Below are 19,258 nucleotides of genomic sequence, written 5' to 3' on the forward strand. Positions count from 1 at the left end.
ATCCAGAAGACTAATTCATCACTGGTCCCTGAGAGATTTTCCTATTGGTTTTTATAATTGGGTTTTTCAATTTTATTAGTAAAATAAGATCTATGGCAAACATAAGTTGAAAATACTTGGATGTTTTGTTCTACAACATATACTGCACACACTCACAGCCCAAACATTCTTATCAAGTTATTTATTAAAAACATATGTTCTTAAAATAAACATACCAGCTTCAAAATTTGCATTTTCGTTGTAGGAAAACAACAACAAAAAACTTCCAAGTATCATCAACTTATGTATAACACAGACCTTATTTTACTCATAAATTGAAAAAAAAACAACAACAACATTATAAAATCCCATAGGAAAATCTTAAGGGATTCAGGGGCGGATTAGTCTTTCGTTTTTTTTTTTTTTATGACTGCAGCAATGAACAGTGCAAAAAATAAATAAATGAATAAATAATAATAATAATAATAATAATTATTATTATTATTAGATATAACTGAAAATGTTATTTTGTAAGGTATTTAAACTTATCATACTTGTTTTAAAGGTGCCCTAGAATTTAAAAAAAAAATGAATTTATCTTGGCATAGTTGAATAACAAGAGTTCAGTACATGGAAAAGACATACGCTGGGTTTCAAACTCCATTGTTTCCTCCTTCTTATATAAATTGCATTTGTTTAAAAGACCTCAGAAGAACAGGCGAATCTCAACATAACACCGACTTTTACGTAACAGTCGGGGTGTACGCCCCAATATTTGCATATGCCAGCCCATGATCGAGGCATTACACAAGGGCAGAACATCTGGATGTGCACAGCTGAATCATCAGACTAGGTAAGCAAGCAAGGAAAACAGCGAAAAATGGCAGATGGAGCAATAATAACTGACATGATCCATGATAACATGATATTTTTTAGTGATATTTGTAAACTGTCTTTCTAAATGTTTCCTTAGCATGTTGCTAATGTACTGTTAAATGTGGTTAAAGTTACCGTTAATCGTTTCTTACTGTATTCACAGAGACAAGAGCCGTCGTTATTTTCATTTTTAAACACTTGCAGTCTGTATAATTCATAAACACAATTTAATTCTTTATAAATCTCTCCAACAGTGTAGTGTTAGCCAGTTAGCCACAGAGCATAGCCTCAAACTCATTCAATATCAAATGTAAACACCCAAATAAATACAATACTCACATAATCTGACGCATGCATTCAATATGCATGACGAACACTTTGTAAAGATCCATTTTGAGGGTTATATTAGCTGTGTAAACTTTGTTTATGCACTGTTTAAGGCAAGCGCGAGCTCTGGGGGCGGAGAGCGCGCGATTTAAAGGGGCCACAACCTGATATCGGCTCATTTCTAATTATGCCCCAAAATAGGCAGTTAAAAAAATTAATTTAAAAAAAATCTATGGTGTACTTTGAGCTGAAACTTCACAGACACATTTAGGGGACACCTTAGACTTATATTACATATTTAAAAAAAAAGTTCTGGGGCACTTTTAAGAGTAAATTACACTCAATATTGTTAGTCACTAAGAAAATTACTCTTTGCATTTAAACACTACTTTTCCAACAAACTTTTCCTCCTTTCACGAAATAAACTTTTCACTTAAGGAGAGAGAGAGAGAGAGAGAGAGAATCAATGTCTAGTTGTGTAAAGAGTTGTACAGTCATGGTCCTGAAAAGGCTGAAATGAATGTCATCATGGCAAGAGATGGAGCAAGGCTTTGTTACGGCAATTCTTATTAATCACCTTGTTGAAGACCTATGAGGGATGGAAAAATCGATTGGGTTCTCAAAATGTATAGCTAAGCATACAGAAGGAAATTCAATTAGTCCCTGCAGGATGGTGTTGGATTAGCAAAGCCATGCATTCTGGAAGATTCAATTAAACTTGGGAACGCATTGCTGGGAGAGAGAACGCAGGATATATTGAAACATCTTTTAGACTCAACTTTTTATATTAAACTTTAAGGTATGATTTTTCTTGATTAATGCCTGAGGAACAGGATTATGGAACACCTGTGCTTCAGGTTTGAAGATGTGAGATATTAAAGAGATGATTTTTCTTTCGAATGGGATGTCCTGACTCAGGTCTCATCCCATAAGAGGGTCAGTGATGCTCATTTTCTCCTACTTTAGTCAAAAAATACATTAAAAATTAAATTCTACATACATCTTCTATGATGCACATGATGATGATCTGAATGAATGATGATGATAATATTTCTGAAATATTTATTGATGTTTGTAAAAAAAAAAAAAAAAAAATTTTTTTTTTTGAAAAAGACAATAGTTTATTTTTAAAAAAAATCCAACTTGAATGCAAAGAGAACTAAGACAAAGAACTTGTGTTTTAAACTAGATTTTTATATGAATATTTATTTTCTTATATATTCATACATATATCTTGGACACTCTCTTATGTAATTGATCCAGGACGAATCACAAATTTAAATTTCCAATCTTCTCTAAGACAGCAGTGACGCATATAGAGCAAATTGAAGCTTTTGCTGAGACTTTACTAATGGACAGATACCAAAGTCTTAAAACAAAAGATTGAAGACCTTGAGTTTTATATATTAACCGAAACTCCATGTCAGCAATCATTTAAATTGTCTACATGTATTACTTCTAAGGAGAAACAGCGTTGATGCTTAAATAAATCATAACTGAGAAAATCTCTGAGCTTTCCTCTGGGATTGCACATCAGACTTAACTTTTCTAATCAGCACATAACCTGAATTCTTAGTGTCAGCCACCTAGAGAGATACATAAAGTTCACAGCAGCAGAAATGACACCGCAATCACTTTGCAAGCCCATCCTTTAAGGCCAGACCCCAGGGACTCAATATTATTCTTTAGTTGTTGTGATAGCATGCGATAAAGGCCATTGAATTATGTTGGAGTTAAATAATGGCCTATCAGTGCAACTGCATTACAGACAACAGGCTCTTTTTCTGCTGTAAGAGCAGCAGGCCTGCCCAGAGCTGTGATCAATAGGTTTGTAATGCACTATAAACTTTCAACAGGCGGCCAGGCTGGCAAGCCAGTGCAACGGTCTCCCACCCCACTCCAAAGCACGACAGCCTGTTTGTCGATCATAAAAGACGAATCACAGGGGCAGTATTTGACAGCTTTTCTGCTATGATTGCTCAGTTAAGGGCACTCGGTGAGCAAACTAATTGAAAATTATATTTGTTTTGACATTTGTGGCCATGAGACAACAATAGAAAGTCCATCTGGAGGGATCACAACTGAGTTACCACAAGAGAGGATCTGATGAACTTTTATTGCACTTCTGGAACACACTTCACAATTCTTCCACGTTCTTAAAGTTCAATAAAAGTTTTATGGTTAAATGTGAATAAATGTTCTATTGTGTATAGTAGGGCCCTATAAAGTCTGTTGTATTTTTTTCCCAAATACCTATTATTCTGTGTTTTCTGTTTGAATAATTCTGGATTCTGTTTGATGGTTTAATTAAATGTTAATAATCAAGAAGGATATCTAATCAATTTAATTTATAACATTTTAACAATATAATTTATTAACATGTTAACAAAAACATACCCTTTGAGAAGTGTGTCCATTTTTGGAGTGTCTATTTACAGCCCACCAAATAGTCCTCTTTGTTGGCAGAAGCTATTTACACTAGGCAAAATTACACAAGGAATCCTGTTGGTTATTGGAGCAATGGCATGGAGAGTAAGGTGATTGGCTTTAGGTTTTGACACGACTGTCCTGAGTTGGAATGCACCTTTTTCCAAACTCATTCTTCTCCCATTTCTCATCGCATTTCAGCTTGGAGAGGCATTTATTATAAATAAAAAATAAGAAAATCTTCGAAAAGTGGATATAAAGTGTCTAATGGGTATAATGGGATTAAAGTGTTTTAAGGGATAGGTGTAGGGGAGAGCTTTAGGAACAGGGACAAGTAATGTCCAAATAAGACAGCAAATATTTTAACAAATATAATCATACACTGTAAAAAATATTTCCACAATTTAGTTATTTCAACTTGTTTTTTTGTGTAGAGATAACTAGATTGTCCAGACAACAAGAAATTTTAAGTTTTCTTGTCCTCAACTAGACTGAAAGTTGAATGAACAAGTAAAATGGTTATTTTAACTCAAAAATGTATGTTTAAACAACTGCAATAGACTTTCTGTTGAATTAACAAGTATAATTGTTATTTTAATTTATAAATGTAAGTTGAAACAACTGCACAAAATTTTCTGCAGGTTTTAATGCTTTCATAGCAGTAAACTAAACACTGTGTAAACTAAACTTAATTTATCTATCTATCTTGCTGTCTGGTAGATTGCATTGTCTTAAACCCTGAACTTCAAGCTTTTAAAACCGCTGTAAACATAAATCTTCAAACTTAACGACATTAAATCTATTTCAAACTTTCTGCTCAGGTTTTCTCAAGCCAGTGTCAATGGTTGTCTTGTAGTTATCACTACTGTGGTATATATAAATTAATTACAGTGTATTTTATTTTAGTGTGTACATTAAAAATAGTTGTTTACAATTATGAGCACAGATTAATTAAATTACACCAAAAATTTGTCAAGCTGCTTCAGTTTTTATTCATGGTCAGATTCCAATTCATCATGGGCGGAATTGAGCGATTCATGAACAATGAACCGCTCAAGATGATTCGCTGAATCATTTTTTTTCCTTTGAGAATTTTCGAGAGAAGCCAGCGGAAACCGGATGATTTTCCATGTTGGACAACACGTGTCTTCAGAAGAAACTGAGTGATACAGAGTAAGTGTGGCATTTTATATTGTTAACGTGGATTGTTGCAAGTTTTTATTTCGTAATAAGCGTTTTATAGTATTGTGTTATCGAATAATATAGGCCTATTAAGGATTTGTAAAGCAATTAAATGTTTGTTATAGTCGCAGTGTAAATATTGTCCACAAATCCGTCATTTCTGAAATCATACATTAAATTAAAAAGTGCAAATGACCATTATTAAAAGCAGATTTTCAGAATTATATTATCCATTTCGAGTCAGAGTGTTTTGCAAATAGAAGATTCGCTCATTGTAACGTACTTCTTCGTGTTGACTCACAGGTTCAAAAATTGATTAAATGCTGCTCGTTCTCCAACTAGACCAAACCGGATTTTTACCTCAGTCACTTCATCAGATGCAGAGCGCCAGATATAGGTAAGTTTTCATCACAGTCTTTGAATTAAAAAAGTAACTGTCAGATTGAATCGATATGGGTGATAGAAATAATTAATATGTCTGTGGTTTGAAAATGTCACGGTTTTTCATTATTAACGTTACTATTCAGAGTTTGGATTTTGCGCGGCCTTGAGCCATTTCGTCGCGCTTTCGCTCTTGTTTTAAGAAATCTAAATAATAGGGAGAATTACACACAATGTTGTCACGAATGTAAGATTATATATGTGTATAGAAGATTCGCTCATTGTACTTCTTCGTGTTGACTCACAGGTAAAGTCAAGTTGATTAAAAGCTGCTCGTTCACCAACTGGACCAAACCGGATTTTTACCTCAGTCACTTCATCAGATGCAGAGCGCCAGATATAGGTAAGTTTTCACCACAATCTTTAAGTGACTGTCAAATTGAATAGATATGGGTGATAGAAATAACAATTAATATGTTTGTGGTTTGAAATGTCACGGTTTTCATTATTACTATTCGGAGTTTGGATTCTGCGCGGCCTTGAGCCATTTCGTCGCGCTTTTGTTCTTGTTTTAAGAACTCTGAATAAAATGGGGAATATCACACAATGTTGTCACGAATGTACGATTATTGAGTGTATTTCTGCAAATAGAAGATTCGCTCATTGTACTTCTTCGTGTTGACTCACAGGTTCAGTCAAGTTGATTAAAAGCTGCTCGTTCACCAACTGGACCAAACCGGATTTTTACCTCAGTCACTTCATCAGATGCAGAGCGCCAGATATAGGTAAGTTTTCATCACAGTCATTGAATTAAAAAAGTAACTGTCAAATTGAATCGATGGGTGATAGAAATGACAATTAATATGTCTGTGGTTTGAAATGTCACGGTTTTTCATTATTACTATTCAGAGTTTGGATTCTGTGTGGCCTTGAGCCATTTCGTCGCGCTTTTGTTCTTGTTTTAAGAAATCTTAATAATAGGGAGAATTACACGCGATGTTGTCACGAATGTACGATTATTGAGTGTATTTCTGCACATAGAACATTAGCTCATTGTACTTTCTCATGTTGACTCACAGGTTCTGTCAAGTTGACTAAAAGCTTGTTCGCCAACCAATTTTTTTTTACCTCAGTCACTTCACTTCATCTCAGTTGCAGAGCACCAGATACAGGTCAGTTTTCACAGCAATCTTTGGAAATTCTTAAAATTAACTATCAATTTGTGATGCGGGTAACTTAAAGGGATGGTTCGGACTAAATTCAACCTAGGGTCCTTTGCACCATGACCTCGAGCCAAACACCTCCCCAGAAGCTTTTTTTTCCCTTGGTCGAACATTATTAAAGTTAGAGCTTATTTAGCGCGATCAGCCAGAGGGCTTAGTGCAGGCGCTAATTGACACACTGCATGTTTCAGTGATGCTTGTTTGTGTCATTTGTTATTTGAGAACACATTTCAACAATCTTCCTAATTTCATCATGTGAATCATTTATAAACCTGTTGTCTGAAGTTTCAGGGTCTCCCTGCATTTGAAAGCAAAAAATAATAAGGCAGTAATTAAAGATAATAATAGGGATGTATGATTGATTTTTGGCTTCCAACGCTGAAAACAAGATAAACGAGGTAGAACGTTCATTGTGCCGCTGTTGCATTACTTCGAGCACACCTTCAATTCCTTCAGAGTTGTGCTTTCGTTTCACCCTAAAACCCCAAACTTAAAGTGACAGCAGCTAAACTGCTGTCTGTCAGTGATGAAAATCAAACAAATGACATAGCAAAATCACTCAAAGATTTTGACTGTTTGATCTGTGCTTAAATAAGGATTAATCTATATTTAATCTATGCAATATGTAATGTCAGTGTTTGAACACTGACTGAATGGGCACTTCATGCAGCACACATAAATTCATATTCACTTATTCTTGATTTAAATGTTTAAATTGGCAAGGCTTAACATGCGCAAATGAGTTTAGTTTAAACACTGATAGCAATGTGTGCTGTTCAAGTCTCACCTGTGATTGTGTGCTGTCAACACCCGTGTGATAACTCAGTAAATGACTGGTCATATTAGAGCATAATATGACACTCACATTTAACAAAGTTTGCAAAGAGTGACTGTTTGTCCACTTTTTTTTGATCATTGCTGTTGTAATATATTGGAAAGTTAGAATGTGTATCCAACATACATTTGATGTCATACATCCAGAAACATACATTAGCAGAACTCTGTCTATTTTATGCATTATTTTCAACAAACCATATTATCGATAAATTGTCAGATTTGAGATGAACCAGGACGCAAGTGCATGCCAAACTGTGGGTGGAGAATGTAATGGTTCGAAGTATATATATATATTTTTTTAAACCGAGAACTGTTATGCCCCTACTATGTACAATAGAGCTTTATCACACTTCCCTTTTCCAGTAAGTGAAGCAGTGAATCGCTACTTCCGGTACTATCGCAACACAATCAAAACTAATGTTTGAATTGTTTTTGTTTTTTGTTTTACTCTTTTTTTTTTATATTTTTCTGTACACCATAATCATCAGAATATCTCTTCTCCTGTCTCTGAAATTGTCCAGATTTTGAAATCATTCTGCGGATGCTCATTTTAAGAGGTGTTTAGTCAACTGTGTGTTAACAGCACATTAAAAATATACATAACAGGAAGAATCAATACACTGCTTTGGCAAGCACTTCCGGTAATCTATTTCACTGTGATAAAGGTCTATTGTATGGTGTGGTTTCCAGCAGCCTGTCATATGATCGTAACTTTGTTTCATGCCAACTTTAAGCCTGAGAGACTTGACTAAGGGTGTTATTGGGTGTTATTTTTTTTTAAATAAACTGTCTTTTTTTATTGTAGGTATGTTGGTGTTAATGTGAAGATGAAGTGGACTTGTAAGTACTGCATTTTTGACAGTACAAAAAGAAAAATTATCATTCAGCATTACAAATTAAAACATGGACATCATGGGAGGACCTGTCCTTTGCCATGTATTTACCAAGATTGTGTCTGCTCCTTTAGAACTCAGGCAACACTGATAAGACATTTGCATACGCATCATGCAAAATCTGTCGATCACGTGAATTCCCGGGTGAAGTGTAACCTCTGCAGTTTCTCAGAGGCCTGCAATTTGAAGCAGTACTTCTCCCACCTGGGCATCCACTTGAAAAACAATGAAAATGTCCAGTGCCCATTTGAAGACTGCAGTTTTCAAACTTGTGTGTTCTCTACATTTGCGGCACACAGAAGTAAAAGACACCATTCCCAAAATACTGGACATTTTAAAGCAGAGTTAATTTCATGTCAAATCGAAGAGGTTGAGGAAAGGTTTGAACATACAGATAATCAACCTGCGGACAGCCTACCAGCCGAAGGGTGTTGGCACCCAGTCCAGTCCAGTCCATTGCATTCCAATCCAGATCTTCCTGTTGAGGGCTTGATTCAACATAAGTTAGCTTCACTGTTTTTACGCATGGAAGCCATTTTACATGTCTCAAAGACAGCCATTCAAGAAATAGTTGAAGAACTTGGAAGCATTGGTAGTAATGTTGGAGAGCTTGCCGAGATGTCAGTTAAACAGGTCTTAAACAAACACAACTGTTCATTGGATTCCTCAGTTATTGCTGCCATTACCGAAACGGTCTTGGAAACAAATCCTTTAGCCTTTTTGTCCAAAAGGGGTCCTCTTAGCTCTATTTACAAAAGAACAACATTCTACAAAGATAATTTCACTGTGATAGAACCTGTAGAATACACTCTTGATGCTTCTCAGAAAAACACATTTGTTTATGTACCAATTTTAAAAGTTTTAACTGCGCTGTTGAATCGATGTGACGTCCTTGACAAGGTTTTACAGTCAGACCAAGCAGATACATGGAAACATCCTGAAACAATTAAAACATTTAGGGATGGGCTGTATTTTAAGGACAACAAGATCCTTTTTTCAGATGAATTGCGCATAGCCCTTGGACTTTACATTGACGATTTTGAAGTGTGTAACCCTTTGGGCACTTCAAGGAAAAAGCACAAACTTTGTGCCATTTACTGGTTAATTGCAAATCTTCCAGGAAGAGACCGGTCCACTTTATCATCCATCTACCTTGCAACATTATGTAAGACCAAGGATGTCAAAGAGTATGGATACGACAAAATTCTTGAACCGCTTCTTTCAGACGTTGAAGTACTTGAACAACATGGAGTGTTTGTTCAGACACTGGGTGCAAGTATAAGAGGAACAATACTCTATGTGTCTGCAGACAATTTAGGCGCACACTCGCTTGCTGGATTTCAAGAAAGTTTTTCAACAAACAAGTTCTGCAGATTTTGTTTGGCAGGACGTGATGAGATTCAGACACATGAAGTTAGAGAGAGGAGGTTCCCAAAGAGAACGGAGGAGTTGCATGAGCAGACTCTTTGTGAAATTCAGAAGAACAAGGATTCACACGCAGTAGTAGATGGTGTTAAGAGGGACTGTCCTCTTAACAGACTTGCACATTTCTCCACCATGAAAGGCTTTCCCCCTGACTTTCTCCACGACGTCTTTGAAGGTATTGTACCCCTGGAGCTAAGTCTTTGTTTGAAGAAACTGATTCAGAAGAAATATTTCACATTGGACGAGTTGAATGCCGCAATTCAGTCCTTCCCATATAGATTTTCTGACAAAACAAACCGACCACAGCAGATCTTAAAATCATTCCAACTGAAAGGTTCTTTAGGAGGCAACGGACATGAAAACTGGAGCCTTCTACGGTTATTACCTTTGATTATTGGTTCAAAAGTTCCAGAGAATGATGCAACCTGGAGTTTAATTCTTGAACTGAAGGACATTGTTGAGATTTTAGCTTCATCTCAGTTTTCCACAGAGAGTTTGGACTACCTTGATTCAAAAATATCAGATCACCGGAAATTGTTGCAAGACGAATTTCCAGACTTCAGACTCCGTCCAAAGCACCATTTTATCGAGCACTATCCAGAACTAATCAAATGTTTTGGACCAGTGATTGATTTCTGGACCATACGATTTGAAGCAAAACACAGCTTTTTTAAAAAAGCTGTGCATGACTCTGGAAACTTTAAAAATGTAATGCTTACATTAGCCCAGCGACATCAGCTGACACTTGCTTACCACCTTGACATGCCAACTCTTTTCAAGCCAGATTTAGTGGTTGATCATGTTTCAGTTCTGTCCACTGAGTGCCTGGATCTTTCATTTAAGCTGGCAGTTAAGTCCAAATATTCCAATGTTACATCGATATCTGTTGCATCCAGTGCATGCATATATGGCACCAGGTACTCTGAGGGAATGTTTCTTTCTGTGGGATACACCAGTGGGCTTCCAGACTTTGGCAGACTTGTCAAAATATTGATTGTTATGAACAAACCTGCCTTTCTCATTGAACCGTATTCAGCATGGTACAGTGAGCATTTCAGATGCTTTGAACTAACTAAGTATACCACTTGTGAGTTGAGAGTTGTTGATCCAGATGAATTGAATGATTATCACCCCTTGTCCTCATATGCAGTGCTTGATAAGAAGCTGATGATTTCACCGAAGACATTCCTCCTTAACTAAATGCATTTACTCTTGCCTTTTCTTCTTAGAAACCTGCAACAAAATGATTCTTCGTGTGATTTTGTCCCCTGAGGATATTAGGAAAGTTTACATTGATCGGCCACAATCCATAGAATCTCTTCTGTCAACACTGAAAAGCAAGCTGAACATACAAAGTGATTTTACACTTCAGTATGAGGATCCTGAATTTGACCATGAGTTGTGCAACCTAACGACTATCACTGAACTTCCTCCTGAAAAGGCAACCCTTAAAGTTAATTGTAGAGCACCACCCTCTGACTCTAGCCAGTCAGATGTGACATTAGACACAGCGGTTATGTCATCATCGTCTGACTCGAGTATCAACAATGGAAATCCTGGATCAATAACAGCAAGTAGTCGCTCACAGCAATGGCCTGTTTCTTTTCCCATTCCAAGCTTTTTGTATGATGTAGAATTACGTTTGAAACGTGGAAATGAGCAATATGCTAAAGATGGCTCACTGCTCAGCCTATCCAAGGATGTTAAATCTGAGATTCTTGACAAACTTGCCACTGCAATCTATTCTTACAAGGCGTATCCATCCAATGAGGAGTTCGAGTCTGTTTCAAGGGCTCTCACAGAGACACATCCATGCCTTAAAGAACCGGGATCGGCCACAGGGTGGTATGGATGGAAAATAAGCCTTAAATTCAAAATGGGAAACTTCCGAAGTAAACTTCGTGATGCTGGATGTCCAGAGCTTACTGTTACTAGTGAAAAATGCCATGCTTCAGATAGAAAAAAATACAAGTAAAAGTCAAGAAACCCCGAAGATCGGAGACCAATTTTCTACCGGACTTACCTGCTGGATCAAGTTATACTGCTTTGGAGACTGAAAGGAAAGATATACAGTGTGAGATGACAAAAAAAAATCCAGACTGGCATTTAATTGATGCAGCTATGGAGAAAACTTTCTGTGCCAGAAGAAAGGAGATTGTAGAAGATGAGCCCACAGTATCAGAAATAAGGAGGAGATGGCCTGCACTTTTCACTCAAAGACAAGTAAGTGTAGAAAGATGTAATATACCGTATTTTTCGGACTATAAGTCACACCTAAGTATAAGTCGCATCAGTCCAAAAATACGTCATGATGAGGAAAAAAACATATATAAGTCGCACTGGACTATAAGTCGCATTTATTTAGAACCAAGAACCAAGAGAAAACATTACCGTCTACAGCCGCGAGAGGGCGCTCTATGCTGCTCAGTGCTCCTGTCACCTATCAGATCGGCTGCATATTTACTACCTCCAGAATACGATTTTCTTTTTGGGGGCATTTTGTTTGCATTCAGTCTTTCTCAGTTGTCTTTAAGTTAATATTTCAGTTAACAGTTTTCAGTTGTTTTCAGGTAATATTTTCAGGGGTATGCTACAGGAGCACTGAGCAGCATAGAGTGCCCTCTCGCAGCTGTAGACGGTAATGTTTTCTCTTGGTTCATTTCTCTTGGTTCATGTCAAATTAATTTTGATAAATAAGTCACACTTGACTATAAGTCGCAGGACCAGCCAAACTAAGAAAAAAAGTGCGACTTATAGTCCGGAAAATACGGTAAGTCTCGGGTGTCACCAGAATGTGTCTGTGAAGTTTTAGCTCAAAATGCCCCACAGAACATTTATTATACCAAGTTAAAACACCTCTTTTTGGGTGGGAGAAAAAAAGTGATGTTTTTTGTGTGCATCTCTTTAAATGCAAATGAGTTCCTGCTCCCCGCCTCTTGCCAGTAGAGGGCTGTCTGCTAGAACTCGCTATTCAATACACTGACATAAACAATACAGGAGAAGCTCACACAGCAAATATAACTCTCAAAATTGATCATTACAAACGGTTCGTGATGCAACATATCCAGATGTATGGCATATATTTTTTTTCATTTTACCGATTTTCTTGGACACATTCCCTTCAATAAAATTACACCACTGCAACCTTAGTGGCTCAGATGTGGAGAGTTAATGGAGACTAGGGATGTACGAGACTAGTCAATTAAACAATACTGCTGCTGTTAGTCGACTTAGAAAATATTAGTCGTTTACAAATAAATTTTTTTGCACTTTTTTCACATTTTGCTTTGTTTTTACAAAGACATTTAAATTACCGTCATGTTAATGTTACATCTTGAAATTAATGCAGTATTTTGAAAATATATCTGGAGCGGCAAATTTAATTTTACATTCGGTTTTTGCATGTTCAAACCAGGACTGGTTGCCGTGGTAGCGAACAACAATACCTTAACTTGCTGACTTGTGTCAGAGTCCCTATATATACATATATATGGTTTGAACTCATTAGTCCTTTGCTGCTGATTCAGTTGATCTTAATATATGTGTCTAAAATGGCTAACATTGCTTAAGTGAACGTTCAATATACAACAATGATAAATCAAGGCAAGCACATCGCATGCATGATATCTGACCTATTTTTAGCTGCATTCAGTATAGGATTTGACTGTTCATAGATTAAGTGTTCTTGCAAATGGATCACATATACACTGTCTCCAGAGGTCAGACTAGTTGGTTGCAAAATTTCAGTTTAAAAGGTTACAAAATTAGTTGTTGCGCACATCCCTAATGGAGACTCTTATGTTTATTATTACAGGCATCAACAAATCAGTTATAATGTTTACATACTATAGCTGAGACATACCACAAGTTCACAGATGGTCGATCTTGAGTGCTGCTGTCATGCAGAGTTTAGCTCATGATCCAACTCACTTTCCTTTGCATAGCTGTAGTTATTCTTAAGATATTCAGGTGTGTTTGACTAGGGTTGGAGCTAAACTGTGCAGGACAGATGTACTCCAATACCGATGTCTGTCTATCCCTGCACTGCTCCAGTGACAATATAACAATGGCAGACTGCTAATAGGGTAGAGATTGTCACCAGTGGGCGGGCTTTTCCCTACGATGACGTCAACATAGAGAGAAATCTGGAATCACTTGTTTTGAGAGACTGATTTATGGGGATTCTAAAAAAAAAAAAAAGGGGTGGGTGGATTTTACCATTACAGGCTGGTTGTTTACACACTGTGGACACACATCTGTGTTTAAATGCCTTATTAAAGTGAATTTTGCATAATAGGTCCCCTTTAATGTTTAGTTTATGTGCGTGGGATTTTTTTAAAGTCTTTTTCTTTTTTCTTTTTTTGCTTCAACAGGTTGCTCTTGAATTCTGTAGGCTTGTCTCCATTGATTTAAAAAGAACATTCTTCGAAGGGCTTGACAAGCATCTACCCAGGCTCCTGCAATTATACACCAAGCGAAGCAATGAAGTTCCAGAACTTCTGAATGTGTTGAAGTGTCTGGATGAACAGGCAAGTCAAATTTAATTTATACAGCAAAACTAATTTGTTATTAGCTTTCAAAGAAATTTGCATCAGGAAAATTCTATTATTTGCTATTGTTGCACAAAATCCCACTGGTAAAAATGATTTGAGGTCTCATTTTGTTAGTAGGACCCTATGATTTCTGTGATGCGCAAAACACAGATGGAATCATCTATTAATTTTTTTTTTTTTACTGTATTGCATGGAATGTCACAGAATTCGTCAATATTTGGATAAATAAATCAAAAGTAGGTCAGTCACTTAAATCAAAACCGCAAAATGACTCTTTAAATATGAATCCTGCATGTTCTGTGTGAATGAATGGCACAGATATGCAGTTTTGTTTACTACACATACTGAAGTACGTGTGACACTTGCAGTGTTTTTTCAGCCTCTGCCGTCTCACATTAGAGGCTTTCCTAGAACTATTGGCGGAAGTTCCCGGATTTTGGTGGTTTTGCACCGTGGGATCTAGGAACGATTTTAATTCTAGGAACTCCTTTTGGGGGAACTAATTTAGCTCCTACTTCAGAGTAGGGTCTAACCCAGCATAGGGATGCAGTGATTAACCAGTTTTACGATTAACCGTGGTTTAAAACATCATGGTTAATTAATCATAAAGGATCGGCTAAACACCTTAAACAAAACAAATACAAAGTTACACCAGTGGTACACCAGCTTAAAGTGCTGTGCTTATCAGAGACTAGGAGACCACCCTGGTGGCTTCTAGAACTATCCGGTGCGAAATCCCTTTATATGAGGACAATTAACACATGAACTTCATCTCCAGAGCTGCTGTCAGAGTCACTTCATGAGCATTTTACCTTTTCTTTTGAGAAAATTAGCGTCATATCATATTCACACAGAAACTTCAAGGTATTCACGAAAACCTATCCAAACAAGTTTGTTTTAACTTATGACAGAAATATATGACTCTATATAAATTTTGAACAGTATAAGTTTTTAACAGTATATATATATATATATATATATATATTATATAGCTTTACATACATTAACAGTTTTTATGGAATGCATTTTCTGTCAAATTTAAATAAATCAATTAAATTATAATATTTTTGATTATCATATATCATTATCATATTTTTGATTATACAACTAAAATGGAATTTGAGCTGCTCAATAAACCCCACTTTGTCTAACTGTGTAAACACTAAATAATGCTGCAAGCTTCAAGGTACTTCTGTGGCACTATTAATTGCTTATTTAAATAACTTAGTTGTTCACAGCAAGTCACAGTTCTCATGCAATATGATGAAGAATGATCTTTCCAAAGATGATTACGGATGGGTATCCTTTAAGTTTTAATGGTATTACTATTAGTAATTATCGATCTAGTACTTTTAACAGTAGACTTTAATTCTTTTTGTTCTATTAAAAAGAAAAAAAATGAACATCGACTTATAATCTGTAATGTAAAATAAATGGTTAATAAAGGAAAACAAACCGCAATGCTTGAACAAAACAAATTCATATAAAACATCTATTTGTTGAATGCATGTATGAATGTTGTGCAGCCATTATATATATATATATATATATATATATATATATATATATATATATATATATATATATATATATATATATATATATATATATATATATATTTATAAAAAATATACAGTACAGGTCAAAAGTTTGGAAACATTGCTATTTTTAATGTTTTTTAAAGAAGTTTCTTCTGCTCATCAAGCCTGCATTTATTTGATCTAAAATACAGAAAAATGTAATATTGTGATATATTATTACAATTTAAAATAATTGATTTTCAATCATTATACTTTAAATTATCATTTATTTCTGTGATGCAAAGCTGAATTTTTAGGATCATTATCACATGATCCTTTAGAAATCATTCTAATATGATGATTCATTATCAAAGTTGGAAACAGTTCTGCTGCTTAATATTTTTTCATAACGTGATACTTTTTTAGGATACTCTGAATAAAAAGTAAAAAAAAAAAAAAAAAAGAAGCTATGTTTTTAAAATAGAAATCTTTTGTAACAACAATATACACTACTGGTCAGTAATTTGAGGTCAGTATTTATTTTTTATTTTTTTTAAATAAATCAATACTTTTATTCAGCAAGGATGTGTTAAATTGATAAAAAGTGATAGTAAAGAAGATTTATATTATTAGAAAATATTTTTTTATTTTGAATAAATGCAGTTCTTTTTAACCTTTTATTCATCAAATATATTAGGCAGCAGAACTGTGTCCAACACTCATAATAAATCAGAATATTAGAATGATTTCTAAAGGATCATGTGATAGACTGGATGTCACATGTGACACTGAAGACTGGAGTAATGATGCTGAAAATTCAGCTTTGCATCACAGGAATAAATTATTTTTTAAAGTATATTCAAATAGAAAACTATTATTTTAAGTTGTAATAATATTTCACAATATTACTGTTTTTTCTGTATTTTTGATCAAATAAATGCAGGCTTGATGAGCAGAAGAGACTTCTTTCAAAAACATTAAAAATAGTAATGTTTCCAAACTTTTGACCTGTACTGTATATACAAACAAAACACTTCCGTCAAGTGAACACATTTTTTTGGCAGAGTTGTAACCAGAAGAAGAGGGGAGCAGTTATTTTGGGCCTTCCATACTACATGAGGGAGAAACCAGAAAACGTCTTCAAAGTTTGTGAGGTAAACATTTTAGTACTTTTTTCCATTAACACTGGAATAAGGATGCACCAATATCACTTTAGTATGATAGTGATGCTTTTATTTGGTACTTTTTATATTTTGGTGATACCGATTATAGATACCTGTATTTTCATTGAAACCATAAGAATATGAATCATTATTTGGCTTTCCTTCAGTTATGTTATGCTTAATTATGCCTTTTAAAATGTATTGTATTGCTATATCATATTTTATCTTTCAAGTAGAGGTGGTCGCGTGATATAGCAAAAATATCACAGCACGATTATTTTCAGGAATATCACGATTATTTTTCATGTTGGTTTTACTATTTTTCATGTGACTGATCAGTACATCCAAACTCATTTCACAATATTAAAAACGCAAAATGCAGAATCGAATCATTAATTGTGAATCATCAGTTTTAATTGTGTATTGTGTTGAATTTTTCTGAATTTGTAAAAATTACTATTGAATCAAATCATTTCGCTGTAAATGAAGATAAAAAAAGTACCAAGCAAACTGGATCTCATTCAACAAGTATGTGTACAAATGAATTTGCATATGAAATCTGCATACTAACATTTTCACAAACAAATAATCCTTTATCAATAACTTCTATTCTAAAACTTAGGGGCTGTTTACACGAAAACTGAAGTGAGCACTGAACACGAAGTTTCAAAGCACAAGGTTTCGAAAATGATACTGTTACCTTCTTCATGTAAACAACAAAAACATGAATCTGAAAACGGTAACATAATGCGCGTATGTGTAGGTGTTTTTTGATGAAGTGACATCGCCAACTACTGACGTTTTCGCAGATCCGTGTGAACAGGGATCATTTTGACAATAGCCGCTTTTCCACTGTCGGGCCAGTGCGAGCCAGGGCTTAAAATGGGCCGGGCGGGGCTAATAGCCTCGGGCCTGTAGCACGAGGCCAGAATAGTGCAGCGTTTCCAGTCAGGCCTGAAGCTCCGCTGCTCGTCACTAAAACCCGCCCTTTACACGCCTCTCAGGAACAACGTCATGCAACCCCATCGTTTCACCAACAAAGAGAAGTTATTAGAAAACTAAGAAATAAGTCACTGGAACTAGCGCGCTCACAAAACGAACACGATAACAGCGGCCTTATGTTTGCATGCTTTGTTAAATATTCAAATTCAAAAGCATCTATGTTTTACTATAGAATAAATGATACATTGATCATAATGAATCAATTTATCAGGACTCAAAATTAATCACACAGAAATAAATGTATTTCTATTTTATTTATTTATTTTAAACGCTTATGAAAATAGCCTGCTTATTCAGTCGAGACTGTTACTGTTTATTTGTAGCCACAGTAGCCTATATACGTCACATTTAGAATGAAGGATAACTCTATTTTTATAAAAGCTCCCGAACAAAAAACATACGTGGAGCTAAACTCTCGAGACGAGACTTATGACAGATAATATAAGTAAATAAATACACAATTGTGATGCGAATAAGAAGCTAATGTCTGATTTCTTCAAGTGGTTGCATTTACCATGTTTACTATGGTAATGTTAATGTCTAGCGTGCACAGTCTTTCGCATCGCTTATAAATATTTCTGCCTTGTTTAGTGATTATAATTCACATCGGATCAAATTATTTCAAACTGCTTCTGACTGAAAGTGAGTTGAGTTCAACTTATTAAAAAAAGTTTTTAATGCTGGTGTTATAGCTGTTAGCTTTCTGAAATGATCCACAGTGCAGACGCTATCTATTTTTATAAAAGCTCCCGAACAAAAATCATTATTATATTTTGATGACATGCTACGCGGAGCTAAACTCTCGAGACGAGACTTACGACAGATAAAATATGTTACTAAATAAATACACAATTGTGATAGAGAATAAGAAGCTGATGTCTGATTTCTTCAAACGGTCACATTTACCATGTTTATTATGGTAACGTTAATGTTTAGCGTGCATATCTTTTACATCGCTTATAAATATTTCTGCTTTTTATGGTGATTATAAATCACATCGGATCGCGTTATTTCAAACACTCGCTGCTGACTGAAAGTGAGTTTTGAGCTCAGCTTATTTTTAAAAGTTTTTAATGTTGATGTACACAACGTTATAGCTGTTATCTTTCTGAAATGAACGGCGCTGATGCTCTGCAGACGCGGAGAAACTCAGCCTTTGATCATAACCACTCCTCTAGCCCCAGCTGGCCCGCTTTGGCCCAAGGTTTTCGTCGGGCCAAAAAACCCTGGCCGTTGGCCCCGAGGAAGCCCCGGCGAGGCATGATCAAGCCCCAGAAGTGACAGTGGAAACGCGACTGGTCCTGGCACGCACTAGCACGCCCGCTTTAAGCCCGACAGTGGAAACGCGGCTAATGTTGTTGTCTGTTTTTAGTACATCATTGTCATGTAAACATACCCTTATTCTGAATTTAAAAACACAGCTGATTGTGCATAGTGCACACCTCCTTATGACATTTTTCTGTGATTTTT

This window comes from Chanodichthys erythropterus, chromosome 7, assembly GCF_024489055.1.
Source record: "Chanodichthys erythropterus isolate Z2021 chromosome 7, ASM2448905v1, whole genome shotgun sequence".
Lineage (NCBI taxonomy): Eukaryota > Metazoa > Chordata > Actinopteri > Cypriniformes > Xenocyprididae > Chanodichthys > Chanodichthys erythropterus.